Source organism: Erythrolamprus reginae, chromosome 11, assembly GCF_031021105.1.
Source record: "Erythrolamprus reginae isolate rEryReg1 chromosome 11, rEryReg1.hap1, whole genome shotgun sequence".
Classification (NCBI taxonomy): Eukaryota; Metazoa; Chordata; class Lepidosauria; order Squamata; family Dipsadidae; genus Erythrolamprus; species Erythrolamprus reginae.
The window spans coordinates 33,566,454-33,589,705 of record NC_091960.1 but is presented as its reverse complement, the minus strand read 5'-3'; the positions used below and the strand labels follow the sequence as shown (position 1 = coordinate 33,589,705).

The 23,252-nt window shown below is 42.1% G+C and overlaps 1 protein-coding gene across 5 annotated transcripts in view; it reads left to right on the top strand.

Moving 5' to 3' along the window:
* The first annotated feature begins 979 nt into the window (after nt 1-979).
* The window catches only part of KDF1 (keratinocyte differentiation factor 1), a 46,303-nt gene continuing 24,030 nt past the window's right edge, over nt 980-23,252 (top strand). The window contains exons 1-2 of one of the 5 annotated variants that reach the window (XM_070764973.1): nt 1,142-1,623; nt 4,946-5,027. The gene's annotated coding sequence lies outside the window, so the exon portion shown is untranslated. The other 4 variants (XM_070764974.1, XM_070764972.1, XM_070764975.1 and 1 more) reach the window with 4 other exon arrangements.

The following is a 23,252-nucleotide window of genomic DNA, read 5'->3' as shown; positions in this document are numbered from 1 at the left end:
TAATCAATCAACCCTTCAATCAATCAATCACTGTCCTTGGAATCTGTTCCCTTTGCTAGCTAATAGATCAAAAGATCAAAAGCAACATGAGAAAATATTATTTTACTGAAAGATTAGAAGATCCTTGGAACAAACTTCCAGCAGACGTGGTTGGTAAATCCACAGTAACTGAATTTAAACATGCCTGGGATAAACATAGATCCATGCTAAGATAAAATACAAAAAATAGTATAAGGGCAGACTAGATGGATCATGAGATGTTTTTCTGCGGTCAATCTTCTATGTTTCTTTCTTTTTTTCTTTCTTTCATCAAGAACATATTGGTAGCATATAAAGATATAACATTGTTTATATACATGATACTAGTAAGAGAAAAACATTAGGACAGGGGATGGAAGGTGCCCTTATGCACGCCCCTTACTAACTTCTTAGGAATCGGAAGAAGTCAACAGTGAGTAGTCTAAGGGTACATTTTTTGGGGGTTAGGTGATGATACTACAGAGTCTGGTAATGAGTTCCATGCATCAACTACTCGGTTACTAAAGTAGTATTCCTTGCAATAGAGTTTGGAGTGGTTTACTTTAAGTTTGTATCTGTTGTGCCCTCTTGTGTTGTTGCGGTTGAAGCTGAAGTAGCCTTTGGCAGGAAGGACGTTGCATCAGATGGTTTTATGGGCTAAGCTTAGGTCGTGTTGAAGGTAAAGCTCTCTACCCCTAGGATTGCAAGTCTGGTTCCCTGGGGTATTCTGTTGCCGAGGGCTCTTCTCTAACGGCATGGTTTTTATTTTTATTTCATTTTATTTTAATTTTATTTACAATTGACGAATATATAATTACTCGCACGAATAATTATTTAAAAATTTTTTTTATCATTTTATTTGCGGGACGGACCCCTGGAGGTCATCCAGTCCGACCCCACCCCATCCCACCCCGCCTGAGCAGGAGGCCCTTACTTTCTTGATACGCTGACCTTTGTCCGCGGCCCAGAGAACGGGCAGAAAAGTCCACCGGCCCGAAGGGCGAGGACCGGGAACCGAGCTTGCCGGGGGGCCCCCCCTCCCGCCCTGATCCCATCCCGGAGAGGGCTCGCCCGCCTTCCGGAGCAGCGGCGTGTCCTTTCCAGGTAGCTCGGGCGGTCACGTGGGCCCAGGTGAGGGAGGGGCCCTCAGACGCGGTTCACCTGGCTGGGCAGGTAAACGCCAAGGCGGGGCTGCTGGGGGCGACGGTTTCCCAGGAGGCGGGGAAGGAGCGAGCGGAGGGGGCAGTGAGAGAGAGTAAGGCGACCCTCGCCGTCGGGGGGGAAAGGTAAATTTCGCCCCCCTCAGGGAGCACCGGAGCGGCTTGGAGGCCTTCCGCCAGGAAGTCGAGGCAGGCCCGGCCCAGGTGTGACACTTCATCGCCCCCCCCCCTCCGCTTTGAATGGTTTGCTCCCCCCGACCTCCGCCTGGGCAGCGTTCCCCCTCAGGCTCGGGGATTTTTTTTTTTGGAGTGGGGGGGACTCTTCCGTTGCTACCCGTCTGAAAGCCCCCTGGTCTCCTCAGGAGTTCTGAGGAGACCAGGCCGAACTCTCGAAGGGCTGGGCCGGCCAAAAGTTTGACATTTGCACCACCGAAGGGAACAACAGGTAAGTGGTGGTGGGGTTTTTTTGGGGGGGGGTGTCTTCGCTTTGTGGGAAACTCGGGGAGCTGTTTTCATAGTTATAGTTTAGTTATAGTTTATTAGATTTGTATGCCGCCCCTCTCCGAAGACTGGCCCACCCAACCTGGACTGATTTTAATATATTGGGGTTTTAGTTTGTAATGCTTAATTAATTAGATTTGTTGTGTGCTGTTGTTTATATTGTATCTTGTGAGCTGCCCCGAGTCTTCGGAGAAGGGTGGCATACAAATCTAAATCTAAATAATAATAATAACAACAACAGTAACAAGAACAACAACAATAATAATAGTAATAGTAATAATAGTAATAATAATAATAATAACAACAACAACAATAATAATAAGACTGGCACCAACTGACCTATGGAGAGGGGCGGCATACAAATCTAATAAATAAATAAATAAAATAACAACAACAACAGCAATAATAATAATAATAACAATAACAATAATAACAATAACAACAACCTCCAAATCCCTAAATTATCGACGTTGAAACTCCTAAGGTCCAGTGGGTTCCACAGGCAGGTTTTCCAGCCCATGGAAAACCGGAGGACAGAAGGGAAAAGGGGGACATGATCGAAATATTTAAATATGTTAAAGGGTTAAGTAAGGTTCAGGAGGGAAGTGTTTTTAATAGGAAAGTGAACCCAAGAACAAGGGGGCACAATCTGAGGTTGGTTGGGGAAAAGGTCAGAAGCCATGTGAGAAAATATTATTTGACTGAAAGAGGAGTAGATGCTTGGAACAAACTTCCAGCAAATGTGGTTGGTAAATCCGCACGAACAGAATTAAACATGCCTGGGATAAACATATATCCATCCTAAGATAAAATATAGGAAATAGTATAAGGACAGACTAGATGGAGCATGAGGTCTTTTTCTGCAGTCAATCTTCGATGTTTCTATGTTTCTATGACTGGGATAGGTTGCATTCTATTTTTTTTTAATCATTTTTATTGAATATAAACTATATAATATAAATATATTTATATTTTATGTTTTGTTGAATATAAACTATATCACGTAAAATATAAATATATTCGTATTTTATGTTTTATTGAATATAAACCATATAATACAAATATATAAATATAAATATAAAATGTCAAAAAACATTTAAAACATTAAAATGCGAACTTTAAACCAAACCTTGCAAACAAAAGGAACGACAAAAACAAAAAAGGGGAAACAACATTTATTTATTTATTTATTGTATTTATATGCTGCTCACTCCAAATGAATGGACTCTGAGCGGCTAACAATCGGAATAAATACAACAACAATAAAAACAGTTAAAATCTAATAATAAAAATCAATAAAAACAATAATATACAAAACATACATACTTATAATCAGTCTAATTCCAGGCCTGCCGGAAAAGCTAGGTCTTAACTTTGAACTTTTGTAACCCTTTTTTACGATAAATTGTGTCGATGTCATATTGCCATTTATATATTTGTAAGTTAAATTGTATTCCCTCTACAGTTTTCAGGTCTCAATATATATTCAGCTAAAAACATTTAACATATATATATATATATACCGGTATATAACTAATAACGTCTCCTCTTAACGCATACGTTACTTATATTTTTTATACATCTTTGTTTATATGTTAATTCTCCGTTTTCTAGAATTTGTTTTTCCATATATTTATATCTATAACTATGTACACTTTATATTCCCACTTTTCCCTCTGGTTTCTTTTTCTCTAGCCATTGATAAAACATGTTCCAAACACAGGATAGGTTGCATTCTTACCTGTCCCTAGATTTTCAAACTTGGCAACTTTAAGACTTGTGGGCTTCAACTCCCAGAATTCTCCAGCTATCAAAGCTCCAGCCATCAAAAGCAAAGCTGGCTGGAGAATTCTGGGAGTTGATGTCCACTAGTTGTCAAGGTTGGGGACCCCTGCTTGAGTAGTTTTCTGGGATTTGGGAGTTGGTTATTCCAGGAAACGGTACCTTGTCCCCAAAAACATTTTTTTTTCCTGGACGCCATTACTCTGCTCAACAAATAATTCCTTCAACACTGTGGAATTATTTATTAAGTCTGCACTAGTTTTACTACTAGTTTTTTCTCACCATTCCTATCACCCATATCCTCCCACTTATGACTGTATGACTGTTGCTTATGTCCTTAAGATTTTTATTAATATTGATTGTCTCTTCGTTGCTTATTTAACCCCTGACAATCATTGTGTTGTACCTCATTATTCTTGACAAATGTGTGTATGTATCTGTGTGTGTATATATATGTGTGTGTGTGTGTGTTTTTATGTCAGATCACCCTGGTATATTGAAGGAATGTCACAACTCCTTTTTACCTCGAGGCCCAACCCAGGGCCATTTCAAGGCAGTTAATTTATTCATAGCCCACAATTATATTCTGTATGTATCACATGTTTTTTGCTGAAATTTTAAAATTAAGGGAGACTAGGATGGCCGAAGTGGTGTCATCCTAGTCTCCTTTAATTTTAAAATTTCAGCAAAAAACATGTAAAATAATATATATATTATGTACACTGAGAGCTGAGGCACTGAAGACAAATTCCCAAACCCCCAACACTTTACCCTTAGATTATCTACGGTTGACCTATCCAGATTCCTAAGAGGTCAGTAAGGGGCGAGTACAAGTGCACTAGAGTGCCTTCCGTCCCCTGTCCTATTGCTCTCCTATATCTCCTATAGCTTTCTTCTATTCCTATATCTCTTCTTCTATTCTTTCATTCATGTTTTATTCCTATAACTTCTCTTCTATTCTTTCATAGATATATATTTACTATGAGTATGTTCTCTATAACCTTTAACATGTATTTTACTATGTGTATATAGATATATACCCACTAAAACCCTCATTGTGTATTGGACTAACTAACTAACTAACTAACTAACTAACTAACTAACTAACTAACTAACTAACTAAATAAATAAATAAATAAATAAATAAATAAATAAATAAATAAATAAATAAATAAATAAATAAATAATTTTTTTTTAAAAAAATCACACTTGGCCAATAAAGAATTCTAAAAAACTGAAAGGGGGAATACTCCGACAGGCAGTTCAGTCTTGGTAGGGGGGGAAATAAACAATAAACAAATATTTTGCACCCCAACTTCCAGAAGCCAAACCAGCAGGACAAGAGAATGTGTTTGGGGGTGGGGTATAGTTCGAAAAACCTGGAAGTCACCTTGTTGCCTTTCTTTCACAAGGCCTCTCTGGCCAATTTCTTTAGAAGGGTTTCATTTGCATGTTTGATTAGTGAAGGTTATTGATTTGTTTAGCTAATCTGATGGAAGACTGTCTACACGCAGCTCTTTGTAATGCTACAAGTCAGGCCAGATTATCAACACTCTGTAACATACGGTATGTATCCACCCACTTTCTTTTCCACTGGGGCTGAGGTGGGCTGCTAATAATTAATAATAATAATAATAATAATAATAATAATAATAATAATAATAATTTATTAGATTTGTATGCCGCCTCTTTCCAAAGACTCGGGGCGGCTCACAACAACGATAAAAACAATATTATACAGGCACAAATCTAATATTAAAAATAACTAAAAACCCTATCATAATTAAAAACCAAACAGCACATACATACCAAACATAAATTATAATAAGCCTGGGGGAAAGGTGTCTCAAATCCCCCATGCCTGGCGGTATAGGTGGGTCTTAAGTAGTTTATGGAAGACAAGGAGGGTGGGAGCAGTTCTAATCTCCGGGGGGAGTTGATTCCAGAGGGCCGGGGCCGCCACAGAGAAGGCTCTTCCCCTGGGGCCCACCAGACAACATTGTTTAGTCGACGGGACCCGGAGAAGGCCAACTCTGTGGGACCTTATCGGCCGCTGGGATTCGTGCGGTAGCAGGCGGTTCCGGAGGTACTCTGGTAGAACGGTGATTGTGCTCGCCCCCGTGGCTCTGAGTGCTAGCGGAGTCCAGCGCAATTATGCTACTGCACCTGGGCAGGTAGCGAAATCACGCACAGACACATAGGGGTTAGGGTTAGGTTACTGCACCCGGGCAGGTAGCGAAATCGCCCCTGCGCGTCCACGTGTGATTTCGCTACCTGCCCAGGTGCAGTAGCAGGATTGCGCTTGATTCCGCTAGCACTCAGAGCCACGGGGGCAAGCACACCTCACTGTTCCACCTTGGCAGCCTACCTCTGACCGGGGGCTAGAACTTGATTTCAACCCTAAGCAGCCCCCCCCCCCCATAGATTTGGGGGAACTGAAACATCTCCCCTGGGCACGTACAACTTATGCATGGTATGTTTGTGTGTGTGCTTGTTAGTATATCGGGGTTCTTTTTAAAACTTTTTTAAAATATTTAAATTTATTTGAAACTATTTGGATTTGTACGATTTGTTTATGCCTGTTGTGAGCCGCCCCGAGTTCATGGAGAGGGGCGGCATACAAATCTAATTAATTAATTAATTAATTAATTAATTAATTAATTGATTGATTGATTGATTGAGTAACAAGAGCCTTCCTAAATCGAAAAAGCCAGCTAACTCAATCTTGCCTTTCCATTCAGCAAAGTCCTGTATTAAAAGAGCACAAATAATAAATTCTCTTTTCTTATTTTACTTACAAAGACAGTGTGATCGAAAAGAAGGAATATCTCTTCTAAAGCATTAGGTCATAGGTTGGTTATTGAGAAACACGGCTTTAATATTGGAAAAGTTGAGTCTCTTTTAGGAATAGTAGGGGAATCAGAAGTATGATTGGGAAGTAACAGGAAACTGCTGATGGGTGGGGGCGATTCCCACAAGGAGTTTGTTAAAATGACACATAATAGGTTCATTCTGAGGATTTGGGAAGGGTTGGCAAATGTGAGCCAACTCAGATGTGTTGAAGAGAATATTGGTAAGTCACCCGTTGATCTTCTAATGCAGAATATTAGCATAGAGGTTTATTGTTCTTGGCTGTTAGGCTTTGGACTTAACCTTTTAACCATATTAAGCATTATATTACATAATTAAGCCTTACATCAACCATACAAAGTGTTGTTCTCAGTTTACCTCCAACTTGTTAATTTTTACTCATTCCTTTTTCTGTACAAAGAAATGAGATATTTACAGGACTACAGAAAAACTCATGAATTTATTTATCAACTCAAAGTATGAAAATAAACGTACTGCTGCCATCCATCACATTTTAATACACTGCTCAAAAAATAAATAAATAAAGGGAACACTTAAACAACACTATATATCACTCCAAGTAAATCAAACTTCTGTGAAATCAAACTGTCCACTTAGGAAGCAACACTGATTATTAATCAATTTCACATGCTGTTGTGCACATTTAACTTTACACAGAATAAAGTATTCAATGAGAATATTCCATTCATTCAGATCTAGGAGATGTTATTTTTTTGAGCAGTGTACTAGCCGGTCCGTAGCAAAAGCTTACAAAACATTAATGCCTGTTAACAGTTTGGAAGCTATTGCCAGTCAATACTTATTTTATTTATTTATTTTATTTTGTCAAGTACATATTGGTAGTATACAAAGGTATAACAATGTTTATATACATGATACTAGTAAGAGTCAAGTTTGGAGCGGTTAATATTAAGTTTAAATCTGTTGTGTGCTCTTGTGTTGTTGTGGTTGAAGCTGAAGTAGTCGCCGACAGGCAGGACGTTGCAGCATATGATCTTGTGGGCAATACTTAGATCATGTTTAAGGCGTCTTAGTTCTAGGCTTTCTAGGCCCAGGATTGAAAGTCTAGTCTCGTAGGGTCTTCTGTTTCGAGTGGAGGAGTGAAGGGCTCTTCTGGTGAAGTATCTTTGGACATTTTCAAGGGTGTTAATGTCTGAGATGTGATATGGGTTCCAAACAGATGAGCTGTATTCGAGGATGGGTCTGGCAAAAGTTTTGTAAACTCTGGTAAACAGTGTGAGATTGCCAGAGCAGAAGCTAGGTAGGATTAGGTTTACAACTCTTGAAGCCTTCTTGGCTATATTGTTGCAGTGGGCTTTGGCACTTAAATCTTTTGTTATTAGTATACCGAGGTCTTTAACCTAAAGGAAACCTAAGCCTTGTTCATGAATAGTTTGGTAATAAAATCTAGATTTTATTAATAGATTATTATATCGCCTGAGCCCCTGAGCCTTAGTTTATAAATACACACTTCTAATTTTTGTTGAGCCTTCGTGTGAAATGCTGAGATTGTCTTTTAAGGCCTTCTCAACTTGAATTTTATTTTATTTTTATTTATTTATTAGATTTGTATGCCGCCCCTCTCCGTAGACTCGGGGTGGCTCACAACACAATAAAACAGTTCATGACAAATCTAATAATTTACAATTTAAAATTTAAAATAGTTAAAAAACCCCATTTTTAAGCAGACATACCTCCAAACATACCATACATAAATTATATAGGCCAGGGGGAAATATCTCAATTCCCCCATGCCTGACGACAGAGGTGGGTTTTAAGGAGTTTACGAAAGGCAAGGAGGGTAGGGGCAGTTCTAATCTCTGGGGGGAGCTGGTTCCAGAGAATCGGGGCCGCCACAGAGAAGGCTCTTCCCCTGGGGCCCGCCAACCAACATTGTTTAGTTGACGAGACCCGGAGAAGGCCTACTCTGTGGAACCTAATCGGTCGCTGGGATTCGTGCAGCAGAAGGCAGTCTCGGATATATTCTGGTCCGATGCCATGAAGGGTTTTATAGGTCATAACCTACACTTTGAATTGTGACCGGAAATTGATCGGCATGAATGTGGCTATCGGACAGCCCTCCCCTTCCCCATATTTTCCTCCGCAGGAAATGAAACTGGCTTCTCATTTCACACCAATAAGCCATCATTTCGTCTGATGTAGCACAATAGGGAAATCCAGCCGCTGTGATTGCCAAACCATAATTATTGACTTAGGATGCAAGTGTGTAATTTGGCCGGTGTAAACCAGGGCACTTTAACTGATTTAACATGCAGGATTAAAAAGAAAAACCTGTGGCTGGATGTAAGAGCTGAACTGTGGCCCAAACAACTTGCTTGGATGTGCTCCTTTGTTTGAGGCCCTCAGATTGAGCCGTGATTGCTCTCACCACACTAGTGTAAAAGTAACATTCAATGGGCACACCAAGCAGTGTGGAAGGGAAAGAGCTAACCAGCTGGTCCTTCATGTCTTGGGAAAGCAATGAAAATGTTTCTAAAGGGAGATTGCAGTATTACAGTTAATTCACTGCATCCAGACGTGGTGCAAAAATGTTCTTCTGTGGCTCTTATAATGTATAATGGCCAGGTTCAGGCAGCACACTTAACCCCAGTCCACAGCATGCCATTCCTTCTGCCGCACGAATCCCAGTGACCAGTTAGGTCCCACAGAGTGGGCCTTCTCCGAGTCCCGTCAACTAAACAATGTCGTTTGGCGGGATCCAGGGGAAGAGCCTTCTCTGTGGCGGCCCCGGCCCTCTGGAACTAGCTTCCCCCAGAGATTAGAATTGCCCCCACCCTCCTCGCCTTTCATAAGCTCCTTAAAACCCACCTCTGCTGTCAGGCATGGGGGAACTGAGATATTCCTTCCCCCTAGGCCTTTACAATTTATGCACGGTATGTTTGCGTGTATGTTTGGTTTTATAATAAGGGTTTTTTAGTTGTTTTAGTATTGGATTGTTACATGTTGTTTTTATCGTTGTTAGTCGCCCCGAGTCTACGGAGAGGGGCGGCATACAAATCCAATAAATAATAATAATAATAATAATAATAATAATAATAATAATAATAATAATGAGGAGGAGGAGGAGGAGGAGGAGGAGGAGAAGAAGAAGAACAAGAAGAAGAACAAGAAGAACAAGAACAAGAAAAAGAAGAAGAACAAGAACAAGAACAAGAATAAGAGGTAGTGGTAGTGGTAGTGGTAGTGGTAGTGGTAGTGGTAGTAGTAGTCCAGATAATGGGCCAAGCCTTTACAGGTAATCTACAATTTATGACCACAATTGGAACTGGAACTTCTACTGCTAAGTGAGTCATCTTATGACCCTGCCCGGTTTTATATGACCTTGTTTGCCACAGTTGTTAAGCATGTGCTCACAGTTACTCATGCCCTTATCACCTTGAGGTTCAACTACTGCAATACTCTCTACATGGGGCTACCTTTGAAGAGTGTTCAGAAACTTCAGATCATCCAAAATGCAGCTGCGTGAGCGGTTTTGGGGCTTCCAAGACATTCCCATATCTCGTCATCACTCTACGGACTGCATTGGCTGCCGATCTGTTTCCGGACACAATTCAAAGTGTTGGTTATGACCTATAAAGCCCTACATGGCATCGGACCAGAATATATCTGGGGCTGCCTTCGGCCGCATAAATCCCAGCGACCGGTGAGGTCCCACAGGGATGGTCTCCTTAGGGTCCCGTCGACCAAACAATGTCGGCTGGCGTGACCTAGGGGAAGAGCCTTCTCTGTAGGGGCCCTGGCCCTCTGGAATCAGTTCCCCCTGGAGATTCGCACTGCCCCCACCCTCCTTGCCTTCCGAAAGATTAGATTAGATTAGATTTATTGGATTTATATGCCGCCCCTCTCCGCAGACTTGGGGCGTTTAAAAACTCCATCTTTGTCGCCAGACCTGGGGTTATTAGATCTTGTCCCTGACCAACGAATGCTTTTAGTATGATTTATTGAATGAATGTTGATGAAAGTTTTTAAAGTTAGAATTTTTTTAAAAAAATTAATGTATATTAATTGAATTAATTGTACTTAATTGTGTCTTCGTATATGCTGTGAGTCGCCCCGAGTTCTCGGAGAGGGGCGGTATACAAATCCAAATAAATAAATAAATAAGTAAGTAAGTAAGTAAGTAAATAAGTAAATGAATGAATTAATGAATGAATAAATAAATGAATGAATGAATGAATAAATAAATAAATAAATAAAGTGGGTTTTTTTAATTATTATTATTTTTCATTCTCCCCTTTTAGTTGGGAGCTGCCTGGGACGGTCACAAATGTTGATCATGTCACCTTCGTAGGTGCTGGAACCATCAGAAATACAGAAATTCCTGCAGTCACATGATCAAAATTTTGGTCACCTGACAGCAGGAACACTTTGGTTGTAAGTGGGTGGGCCAGTGAGCCAGTCACTTTTTTTAGCACCGTCATAACTTGGAATGATCATTAAACAAATGGTCGTAGGCAGTAATGGTTTGCTACCCGGTTTGTGCCACACTGTGTATTGGTAGCAAAAATGGAGCTGTGTCACAGCTCCGGGTGACCTGCAGGTGGGCGTGTGCATCCGAGCGAGATTTGGCTTCTGTGGATGTGCAGGAAGCAAAGTCTTGTGAGAGTAGTAGATGCTTGGAACAAACTTCCAGCAGGCGTGGTTGGTAAATCCACAGTAACTGAATTTAAACATGCCTGGGATAAACATATATCCATCCTAAGATAAAATACAGGAAATAGTATAAGGACGGACTGGATGGATCATGAGGTCTTTTTCTGCCGTCAGTCTTCTATGTTTCTATGTTTAAGACGTGTGCGCACATGAGATTTTGGCGGTTTTGGGTGACTTTTTCACCAAAATCTTGCACAACAGTGTGTCCTCTCGCAAGATTTCGCGTCCTCCAGATGCGCAGAAGCCAAATTTCGCTCGGACATGCGTACCCACCAATCACTCGGAGCTGCGCGCGCATCGCACCGGTAACGGCGGTAAGTAGGAACCTCTGCCTGGTCATAGGTTGTTTATGGTTGAGGACTGCCTGTAGTTAACATGATGGCCTGGACCCCATCACATTCTAAAATAACACTGGCGAATAATTTGTAACACAATTTCTGTTGAGTTTGATTTTTGAGCTTTTTTTGTAGTTAATTAAGGCACTTTGGTTTCAAAACTGTAGTTAGTTTTTAAGTTTTTTCTCTACACCTTATGAGAATTGTGAGGTTATGAGGTTGCAACATGAGCATCAAATTGCACTTTTCAGATAGTCATCTTGCTAACTTCCCGGAAAATCTTGGTGCAGTCAATGATGAACAGGGTGAGCAATTCCACCAAGATTTGAAGGTCATGGAGGCACGGTATCAAGATAATATGCATAATTACCATTCGATTAAAAAAATTGTATTGAACACAATTTAACCTGCAGTAACTCATTATAGCCTTTGTATGAATAAAATTATTCTTTGTAAACAGTATATTTTTTACTTTCCATTCCTTTATATGCACAATTTGTTTGACTTTTGAGGGTACAGTAGTCCCTCACCTATCGCTGGTGTTACGTTCCAGACCCGGCCGCGATAGGTGAAATCCGCGATGGGGAATTTATCGACTGATAGTACTTATTTAAGTATTTATATTGTAATTGTTTGGTACGTTTTCATTGTTTTAAGTGTTTATAAACCCTTCCCACACAGTATTTATTTTAGATACAGTATTTAAATACAGTATTTACAATTTTAGATATATATTTTTTGAAAAACCTGCCGATCGAGTTTGGCGGGCTGTTTAAATCTGCCGATCGACTTCCTCAGAAACCCGCGAACCAGCGAAGATCCGCAAATGATTTTTCTCATTAATATTTCTTGAAAACCCACGATGAAGTGAAGCCGCAGTAGGTGAAGCGCGATATAGCGAGGGACTACTGTATCCTGTAGCTTAAAAAGTTGACCTGATAGACAAAAACTGTGATTATTTTTGGATCCAGAGGCCAAAAGGTAGTTGAAAACAAGTCACAGATTTAAGACAACGAAATTGCTGTTGTTCCCCATAATAATGCCTGTTTGTTGTCATGATGCTCCGAATCCACAAATTGCCCAACCTATTTTAGCCTAGTTTGGCATCTTGTATGAAAGTAGCCACTGCAGTTATATCACTAGGTTTGGAAATTGTTTAGAAAATGTGAAATGTTTCACAGTATAGTCCCATAGTGCTTTAAGGGGCATACATAAGTGCACTAGTGTGCCTTTCGTCCCCTGTCCAATTGTCTTTCCTTTGTCTCATATATCATATATACAGTGATACCTCGTCTTACAAACCCCTCGTCATACAAACTTTTCAAGATACAAACCAGGGGTTTAAGATTTTTTTTGCCTCTTCTTACAAACTATTTTCACCTTACAAACCCACTGCCGCCGCTGGGATGCCCCACCTCTGGACTTCCGTTGCCAGCAAAGCACCCGTTTTTGCGCTGCTGGGATTCCCCTGAGGCTCCCCTCCATGGGAAACCCCACCTCCGGACTTCCGTGTTTTTGTGATGCTGCAGGGGAATCCCAGCAGGGGAATCCCAGCATCGTAAAAACGAGCGCTTCGCTGGCAACGGAAGTCCAGAGGTGGGGTTTCCCATGGAGGGGAGTCTCATGGGAATCCCAGCAGCGCAAAAACGGGTGCTTCGGCTGGCAAAAGGGGTGAATTTTGGGCTTGCACGCATTAATCACTTTCCCATTGATTCCTATGGGAAACTTTGTTTCGTCTTACAAACTTTTCCCCTTAAGAACCTCGTCCCGGAACCAATTAAATTTGTAAGACAAGGTATCACTGTATTTTCTTCCTTTCATATATCTTCTCCTCTATGTTCACTTTTACCCTTATATACATTACTTCATGTCTATTTTCTTCCTATGTATTTCTGCATTGGACAAATGAATAAATAAAATAAAATAAATAAATAAATAATAAAACAGGGGTGGGTTCTAACTTACCTCGCTGCCTGTTTGCTTCCTCCTGCGTTGCATGGCTGCACCTCGCATGCACAGTAGCAAAAAATCTGAACCCCCCCCAAAAAAAGCCAAAAACAAGATGGTGTTGCATTAATAATAATAATAATAATAATAATAATAATAATAATAATAATAATAATAAAATGTAACTCAATGTCGTATGGACAGTTGGCAGAACAAAGCATTGCATGGACAGTTTTTGGAGAAGATTGAAGGCAAAGTGGATAAAGAAAAGACCTGGTCATGGCTTACAAGTGGAACACTCAAAAAGGAGATAGAAGGACTAATACTGGCGGTGCAAGAACAGGCCATTAGAACAAATGCTGTCAAAGCCAGAATTGAAAAATCAACAGACGATCCAAAGTACAGACTCTGTAAAGAAACAGATGAAACAATCGATCACATACTCAGCTGCTGCAAAAAGATCGCACAGACTGACTACAAGCAGAGACATGATGCTGTGGCACAGATGATCTACTGGAACTTGTGTCGAAACTACCATTTGCCAGTGGCAAAGAACTGGTGGCATCATAAGCCCAAAAAAGTGGTCGAAAATGAGCAAGCAAAACTACTGTGGGACTTCCGACTTCCGACTGACCGAATTCTGAAGCATAACACACCAGACATTGTGATCGCGGAGAAAAAGAAAGTATGGATCATCGACAGCAGAATTGAGGAGAAGCAGCTAGAGAAATTAGTGAAATACGAAGATCTAAAAATCGAGCTGCAAAGACTCTGGCATAAACCAGTGAAAGTGGTCCCAGTGGTCCTTGGCACGCTGGGCGCAGTACCAAAGGATCTCAGCGGACATTTGAAAACCATAGGAATTGACAAAATCTCCATCTGTCAATTGCAAAAGGCCGCTTTACTGGGATCGGCAAACATAATTCGCCGCTACATCAAGCAGTCCTAGGTACTTGGGAAGCGCCCGACTGGTGATGAAATACAAAATCCAGCATAGTGATCTCGTTTGCTGTGTTGTACTGACATAATAATAATAATAATAATAATAATAATAATAATAATAATAATAATAATAATTTATTAGATTTGTATGCTGGCTTTCATGCATGCACAGAAGAAGAAAAAACCTGTAACGCCCCCTCCTAAAAAAATCCAACGAAAAAGATGGCAGCCCCCACGGACCGACCACCGACTAATCCGCTTCTGTGATGTGTTTGTGACGTCACCAGTGGGTCGCTACTGGTTTGGGTGAACCTGTACAAACTGGGAGGAACCCACCTCTGGTTTAAACCTACGTGCCTGCTTAATTCTGCACCTCTGCTGAATGTGCACGTACAGGATTGGGGTATTTGCTTAACTCTTATTTTTTAGCCGCCTCTGTTTGTATGCGGTTTGCAGGCTGCTAGATTCCTTGAGTGCCCAAGTGACAAACATATATTAAAATACCTCCCTTGCACTCCCCCCCTTCCTGCCTCCAGATCAGGTTCTGCTGCCCTTTCACACAGTGCTGGAGGTATGGCCCACAGTTCAGGTAAAGTAAGACAAAACACAACTGACAAAGAGTTGGTGAACCTAGTAGGGGAGGGGGGAAATACAGTGTTCCCTTGTTTATCGCGGGTGTTACGTTCCAGGACCCCCCCCCCCCCGCGAGAAACAAAAATCCGCGAAGTAGCGCATAGGGAACAAATCAGCCTGGAAATTGAATTTGAGGACGATCCCTGCATTCACGACAGGCTCTGTCGCCAGCTCTTCTCCTTTCTGTGTCTGCAAAACTCTTTATTATTATTATTATTTATTGGATTTGTATGCCGCCCCTGTCCTCCCTTGCCCTCCTCCCCCACTTGCCTTGCGAGCAAATGCAGTTTCGTCCGGCTACATCTACCGCTCTTCTTTGAGGGCAAAAGGCAGGCGGACGGGCGAGTGAGCGAGCTTACAATGAAACTACAGATCCCAAGCTGCACAAGGTGCACAGCTGCCGGAGTGGGGCTCCGATTGGACACCGGGATTGTCCTCGAGGCACCCTTCTTCCACCTGCCCCGTCCCTTGCGGGGGAAGGAGGTTGCCATCCTGGGCTTTGGCGGGAGAGAGAGAGAGTGTGGGAGAGAGGAGTCGGTGATAAGAATAAGTACCTTGCAGTACAAAAACCCGCGAAGCACCGAGTCCGCGAAAGGTGAACCGCGAAGTGGCAAGGGAACACTGTATAGGTGCAATGGTGGTAGCTTTGGCAATAGATGTTGGAGGTGATTAAAAGGAAGTGAATGGATCAAATCTTCACACCCACAGCTGGTGGTCTCCAGATATGCTGAGAATTGCAATCCTTCGAGTTAAAAAAATCTGGAAAATTCAAACTGGACATGTCTGAAATTCACTATTAGCAGGCAGCTTTTGGTAGAATGTTTATTTCCAAAAGGTTTTGCATTACTTTTACAAGTGCCTTGTAGGAAATATTCCCAGGATTATATTCCCCCAAAACCTCTATTACTAACCTATGTTAGAACTCTGGCTACATTTGTGTGTATAACAAGCAGGAAGAGAGAGATTATGATCCCGCTATATGGAGTGCTGATGAGACCACATTTGGAATACTGTGTCCAGTTCTGGAGACCTCACGTACAAAAAGATATTGACAAAATTGAACGGGTCCGAAGACGGGCTACAAGAGTGGTGGAAGGTCTTAAGCATAAAACTTATCAGGAAAGACTTAATGAACTCAATCTGTATAGTCTGGAGGACAGAAGAAAAAGGGGGGACATGATCGAAACATTTAAATATATTAAAGGGTTAAATTAGGTCCAGGAAAGAAGTGTTTTTAATAGGAAAGTGAACACAAGAACAAGGGGACACAATCTGAAGTTAGTTGGGGGAAAGATCAAAAGCAACATGAGAAAATATTATTTTACTGAAAGAGTAGTAGATCCTTGGAACAAACTTCCAGCAGACGTGGTAGATAAATCCACAGTAACTGAATTTAAACATGCCTGGGATAAACATATATCCATTGTAAGATAAAATACAGAAAATAGTATAAGGGCAGACTAGATGGACCATGAGGTCTTTTTCTGCCGTCAGTCTTCTATGTTTCTATGTTTCTAAGTACAAATAGAAATTTGTGTCAAAAAGGTTGTAACAGCAGAACAACAGAAGAGATTGGACAACCTGAAATGGTAAAGGGCAGTGATGGCAATCCTTTTTTGGCTCATGTGCCAAAAAGGTGTGTTTGTGTGTGTGCACTAGTGCGTGCATACCTACACCCATGTCCTACCCCTTGCATGCGCACAACCCATGTGCTTCCCTCTATGCATGCATACAACCCACATACATATGCATGTGTGGAGGCCTCACTGAAGCCTGAGGACGGCGAAAAACAGCCCAAAGGGCCAACCAGAAGTTTGTTTCTGAACTTCCGGTTGGCCCATTTTTCGCCATTCAGGAGGCTTTGCTGAAGCCTGGGGAGAGCAAAAATGGCAGAAAAGAAGGCCAAAAATCAGCTTCTCAGCATGCGCATGTATGCTGCAGCCAACATAGGGCAATATCTTTTTTTTAAAAATTATTTGTTAAGTTAATGAAAAAGAGGGGAATGTGAACAAAAGGGGGGGGGTACAGAATCAAATGGTGTAGGAAAATAGTAGAATTGTTACATAGTAATACATAAAAATTTATATCTCAATATTCTATTTCTTAACTTACATACATACAAGATATCCTTGTCATTACCGTATACATCCTATGTTCTGTTTATAATTCGTAACATTTAGTTTCAAATGAGTATATATATATATATATATATATATATATATATATATATATATATATATATATATATATATATATATTAGTTAGTGAAAAGTAATTTATGAAAAAAGGAGACCAGAAAATAAGAGTATGATTAAGGAAAGAGAATGTTTTAATAATCAACTGAAGTAAATATCTCCGAGACCGCCTTCTGCCGCACGAATCCCAGCGACCGATTAGGTCCCACAGAGTTGGCCTTCTCCGGGTCCCGTCAGCTAAACAATGTCGGTTGGCGGGCCCCAGGGGAAGAGCCTTCTCTGTGGCGGCCCCGACTCTCTGGAACCAACTCCCCCCAGAGATTAGAACTGCCCCTACTCTCCCTGCCTTCCGTAAACTCCTTAAAACCCACCTTTGCCGTCAGGCATGGGGGAACTGAAACACCTCCCCCGGGCATGTACAATTTATGCATGGTATGTTTGTTTGTGTGTGTGTTTGTTAGTAAATGGGGTTCTTTTTAAACTTTTTTAAATATTTTAAATTTATTTGGATTTCTCACGATTTGTTGTATCTTGCTGTGAGCCGCCCCGAGTCCGCGGAGAGGGGCGGCATACAAATATAAATAAATAAATAAATAAATAAATAAATAAATAAATAAATAAATAAATAAATAAATAAGAGAAAATTGAGATTTAATTAAGAGAAGAAGAGAATAAGGAATAGTGGGGGGGGGTTTAAATCTGCGTGTGACACAGACGTTTTTAGGTGATATAACATGGTATAGTAATAAGATAGGGGGTGCCTTCAGATATGGCTTTGCGTGTCACAGGTTCGCTCTCATTGGTTTAGGGTTTCCTGCCTGAGCAGGGGTTTGGACTAGAATAGGGGTGTCAAGCTCAAGCCCGGTGTACCTGATGTGGCTCACAGAGTGCTTAAATCCGCCCTGCAAATAGTAAAGGAGTGGTGCCTCTGACCATGCAGCCCATTTTTGACTTAGAGGACCTCCTGCAGCAGTTTGCCAGCTAAAATAGGGCATGAGGGAGGCGCGTGTGGTCCCCACACAGCCCATTTTCGGACTGGACGGCCCTCTGCAGCACTTTGCCAAACAAAACATTTTGGCCGGCAAAGTGCTACAGGAGGCCTTCCAGGCTGAAAATGGGCCACCCAGAGGCCCTGTAGGAGCCGCGTGTGTCTCCATGCCCCATTTTGGCCAGCAAATTGCTGCCGGAGGCCTTCCAGGCTGAAAATGGGCCACCCAGAGGCCCTGTAGGAGCCGCGTGTGCCCCCATGCCCTATTTTGGTCAGCAAATTGCTGCAGGAGGCCTTCCAGGCTGAAAATGGGCCACCCAGAGGCCATGTAGGAGCCACGTGTGCCCCCATGCCCCATTTTGACCAGCACATTGCTGCAGGAGGCCTTCCGAGCTGAAAATGAGCCATCCAGAGGCCATGTAGGAGCCGCGTGTGCCCCTATGTCCCATTTTGGCCAGCAAATTGCTACAGGAGGCCTTCCAGGCTGAAAATGGGTCACCCAGAGGCCCTGTAGGAGCCAGGTGTGCCCCCATGCCCCATTTTGGCCAGCAAATTGCTGCAGGAGGCACTTGTCTCGTATTTTGCTTCCCCCCCCCCCCCCCCGCTCCTCGCAGCCCGCGGAGGAGAACTACAGCGCTCATCTGGTACTGGAAGAAATCCAGTGACTCCCTTGACCTAGAAGATCTCCAAGGTCCCTTCCAACTCTGTTATTTTGTTCTGTTAACTTTGACCTAACTAGTCCTTCCTGGGAGATTTCCTAGATGCCAGGTGGCACAGCAAACACGGCCTATTTGTCTTGCAAAAATGGTACTCTTTCCTCCCCCTTAAGAAGGTTATTTTTCAACGTTCCAAACGGTTTATAGTTTATTTGGGAATGGTAAGTGGAATTCCTAGAGATTCCGTAACTGGGAGGGAGGGAGAAAGAGAGGGAGAGGAATTAACAGATTAACAGAATTGGAAGGTCATCTAGTCCAACCCCCTGTCCAAGCAGGAGACCCTACATCTGCTTATACCTAGGATTGAACTCACAACTTCCTGATTGTGAGGCAAGAGCTCAACCTCTAGGCCACAGGAGCTGGGGGCAAAAGAGAAAATTGAATAGTACTGTAGCATCTGCCTTGTAACCTCATAAACTTTCCAACCTACGTAGATGGAATGTGCTCTTTGCTTAACAAATAAGACATGTCGTCTTTTGGTTTTTTTTTCATTTCAACATCGCCCATTTATCACAGTTACATTGGATATCCTGCAAGCCTGTTTTCCTAACTTACCTTTACCTGTCCCCTAAATACCAAAAAGTATATTAAGCAAGACAAACCAGGATATATTTCATGTTTTCTTCTGCCGCATGAATCCCAGCGACCGGTTAGGTCCCACAGAGTCGGTCTTCTTTGGGTCCCGTCAACTAAACGATGTTGTCTGGCGGGACCCAGGGGAAAAGCCTTCTCTGTGGCGGCTCCGACCCTCTGGAACCAGCTCCCCCCGGAGATCAGAATTGCCCCCACCCTCCTTGCCTTTCGTAAGCTCCTTAAAACCCACCTCTGTCGTCAGGCTTGGGGGAACTGAACTACCCTTTTCCCCCTAGGCCTATACAATTTATGCATGGTATGTTTGTGTGTATGTCTGGTTTTTTAATTATTTTAAAGATTAGATTTGTTGCATGAGCCGCCCCGAGTCTACGGAGAGGGGCGGCATACACATCTAATAAATAAATAAATAAATTGCAAGAAGAATATGCAGTTCCTGCTATTTATTGTACTGTATTGCTATAATTTCAGAGGTGGGTTCCTCTTGGTTCCGACCGGGTCTATAGAACCGGTAGTAACTTGGTGGCTTGGGTCGCTGGAATCGGCAGCAACCCAGGCCTGCCATGCCCCCAAGCCGTTGGCGCCATAGACTCCACCATCTTGTTTTTTGGCGCCATAGACTCCTTGTTTTTTGCTTCTGTATATGTGAAGAAGCCTTGTTTTACCAATGCTCACTGGCGTGTCCAGTGGTGTGCAGCATCTGGTGCGCAGCTCTGGTAGGAAATACAGGGATGCATGCGCAGCTGCGCCCCCCGATGCGCCCCTGTGCAAGATTTGGCATCCGCGCATGCTGGGACGCATATGGATACGCACAGGAGAAGCGAAGCTGCACATGTAGGGCACCTGTAGCCAGTGTTCCCTCTAATTTTTTTTTGGGGGGGGGCGGAAAAGTATAGTGTCTGAGCGGCAACTGGGCGGCACAGAAATAATAAATAAATAAACAAATAAACAAACAAACAAAGAAACAAATAAAAACCCACCCTGTTTTGCCTGAGAGAATGTCAAAATAAAATACTGTACTGTGTGTCTATAACAGTGAGCTCATAATAGGGCAACTCTATCAATATCAAAATGCCACTTAAATAGTTGAGCTAGTTTCAAACTAGATTTTGATTTTCTTTCTCTCTTCCTTACTCCCATTCTTTTTCTTTCTCTTTTCCTTCCTCTCTTTTTTCTATCTGTTTCTCTCTCTTCCTCTCTCTCTCTCCTTCCCTCTCACTCTTTCCCTCTCGGCTTCTGGGCAGGTTTGGAAAACTCTGAGTTGATGATGATTTTAAGTGAGCAATTGCTCACTGCTCAGCTTAGAGGGAACTATGCCCGTAGCAGTGGTAGCGGCAACCTGCGCCTGAACACTAAGCTAAGCTTTCCTAGCTCCTCTGAAGCATGAGAAAGATTCTTCGCACACAGGCGGAGGGAGGAACACTTGAACAGCATACCAAGCTGTTCATGTAGCCCCGAGCCAAGAATTGTCCTTGCCGTCTCAACAATCCAGTATTTCTTAATAACCTTCTGTTATCCACCCACATTTTTAAACGAAGGAAACCCAACCGTAAGAAAACATGAATCTCTGAATAAGGCACTTCATGCAAAATATAACATTCCTAATGACCGTTGCCTTAAATCAAGGGGTGTCAAACTCAAGGCCCACGGGCCGGATCCAGCCCTCGGGGTGCTTAAATCTGACCTGCCGGGCCACCCTGGAAACAGTGAAGGGTGTGGCCCTCCCGAGCTCCATTTTCACTGACAGAGAGTTGCGGGAAGCCGTCGGCAGCCAAAAAACTGAGCTCAGGAGGCCGTTTTTTCTGGCAGCGCACTTGCGTTGCCACAGATGCCAACATGAATGACGTCGAGGTCGCCACGCCCATCCCGGCTCCCCCGAGATCAAGCCATGACTCTGATGTGGCCCTCAATGAAATTGAGTTTGACGCCCCTGCTTTAAATCAATATAACTTTACAAACGTTGGCTGTTTTCCCCCTTCTCAACCGCTAAAACAGTGTTTCCCAACCTTGGCAGCTTGAAGATATTTGGACTTCAACTCCCAGAATTCCCCAGCCAGCAAATGCTGGCTGGGGAATTCTGGGAGTTGAAGTCCAGATCTCTTCAAGTTGCCAAGGTTGGGAAACACTGCTCTAAAATGACAACTTTTGGCAAGTATCTCTGACATAAGTGATACAGATAAGGATGGGAATGGCTGGTTTTACAATCACCGAATTCCATTCTTAGCTCTCTCTTTTTTTGGTCTGTTTCTGATATTTTTTATTTTTTTACTCCATGTCCATACATGAATATATATTCCTTTAAAAGAAAATATCAGTTACATAGTTACATTTCTATCCAATTTCTTATATTTCCTTATCTGAACCCCTATCATATAAATTTGTCAGTCTGTATTCTTCTTTTTCTTTCTCACTCCCCTCTCACTCTCATCAACTCCTCCATCTACTCCAGCATTACAAACGTTGGCTGTTTCACCCCTTCTCAACCTCTAGAAGGACACCTTTTGACAAGGATCTCTGACATAAGCGATGCAGATAAGGATGGGAATGCAGAGCGGGATGGCTGGTTTTACAATCACCGAATTCCATTCTTAGCTCTCTCTTTTTTTTGGTCTGTTTCCGATATTTTTTATTTTTTTACTCCATGTCCATACATGAATATATATTCCTTTAAAAGAAAATATCAGTTACATAGATACATTTCTATCTAATTTCTTATACAGTACTCCCTCGATTTCCGCGGGGGATGCGTTCCGAGACCGTCCGCGAAAGTCGAATTTCCGCGAAGTAGAGATGCGGAAGTAAATACACCATTTTTGGCTATGGACAGTATCACAAGCCATCCCTTAACATTTTAAACCCCTAAATTACCATTTCCCATTCGCTTAACAACCATTTACTCACCATTATTACTGGTACTCACCATTGAATAAGGCACTTAGTGATCCTGATATTTATAAACAGAATTATTTATTAACAATAATTATTTTTTTGTTATTTATTTTCAAAAATTATTAGTTTGGCGATGACGTAGGACGTCATCGGATGGGAAAAACCGTGGTATAGGAAAAAAACCCGTGAAGTATTTTTTAATTAAGATTTTTTGAAAAACCGTGGTATAGGCTATTCGCGAAGTTCGAACCCGCGAAAATCGAGGGAACTCTGTATTTCCTTATCTGAATCTCTATCATATTAATACATTTGTCAGACTATATTCTTCTTTTTCTTTCTCACTCCCCTCTCACTCCCATCAACTCCAACATTACAAACGTTGGCTGTTTCACCCCTTCTCAACCTCTAAAAGGACACCTTTTCAAGGATCTCTGACATAAGCGATGCAGATAAGGATGGAAATGGTTGGTTTTACAATCACCGAATTCCATTCTTAGCTCTCTTTTTTTTTATGGTTTCAACCCTGTGGCCAGCTGATGGTTTTGACTGCCATAAAAGGGCAGCAAATAACCTCATTTACTTAATTTATTCCCCCAATTTTTTTTTACTGGCAGTAGGCAGGTCCTTCTTCGGAGAATGACTAGTATTTTAGGCTATGCACTCTGGGCAGTGAAGGGCTGTGGGCATGGCTTATTTTGTGGGTGCGGCTTGCCAGTCATGTGACCAGGTGGGAGTGGCTTGACGATCATGTAATGGGGGATGGCTTAAATGTCATGTGACTGGCTTAAAGGTGGCCAACTTAATGTCATTTATGCCAAGGGTTACAACTTCCCTATCTATTTACTATTACTAAATATCCAAAATATACTACAGTAATACCTCGTCTTACAAACCCCTCGTCATACAAACTTTTCGAGATACAAACCCAGGGTTTAAGATTTTTTTGCCTCTTCTTCCAAACTATTTTCACCTTACAAACCCAAGCCGCCACCACTGGGATGCCCCACCTC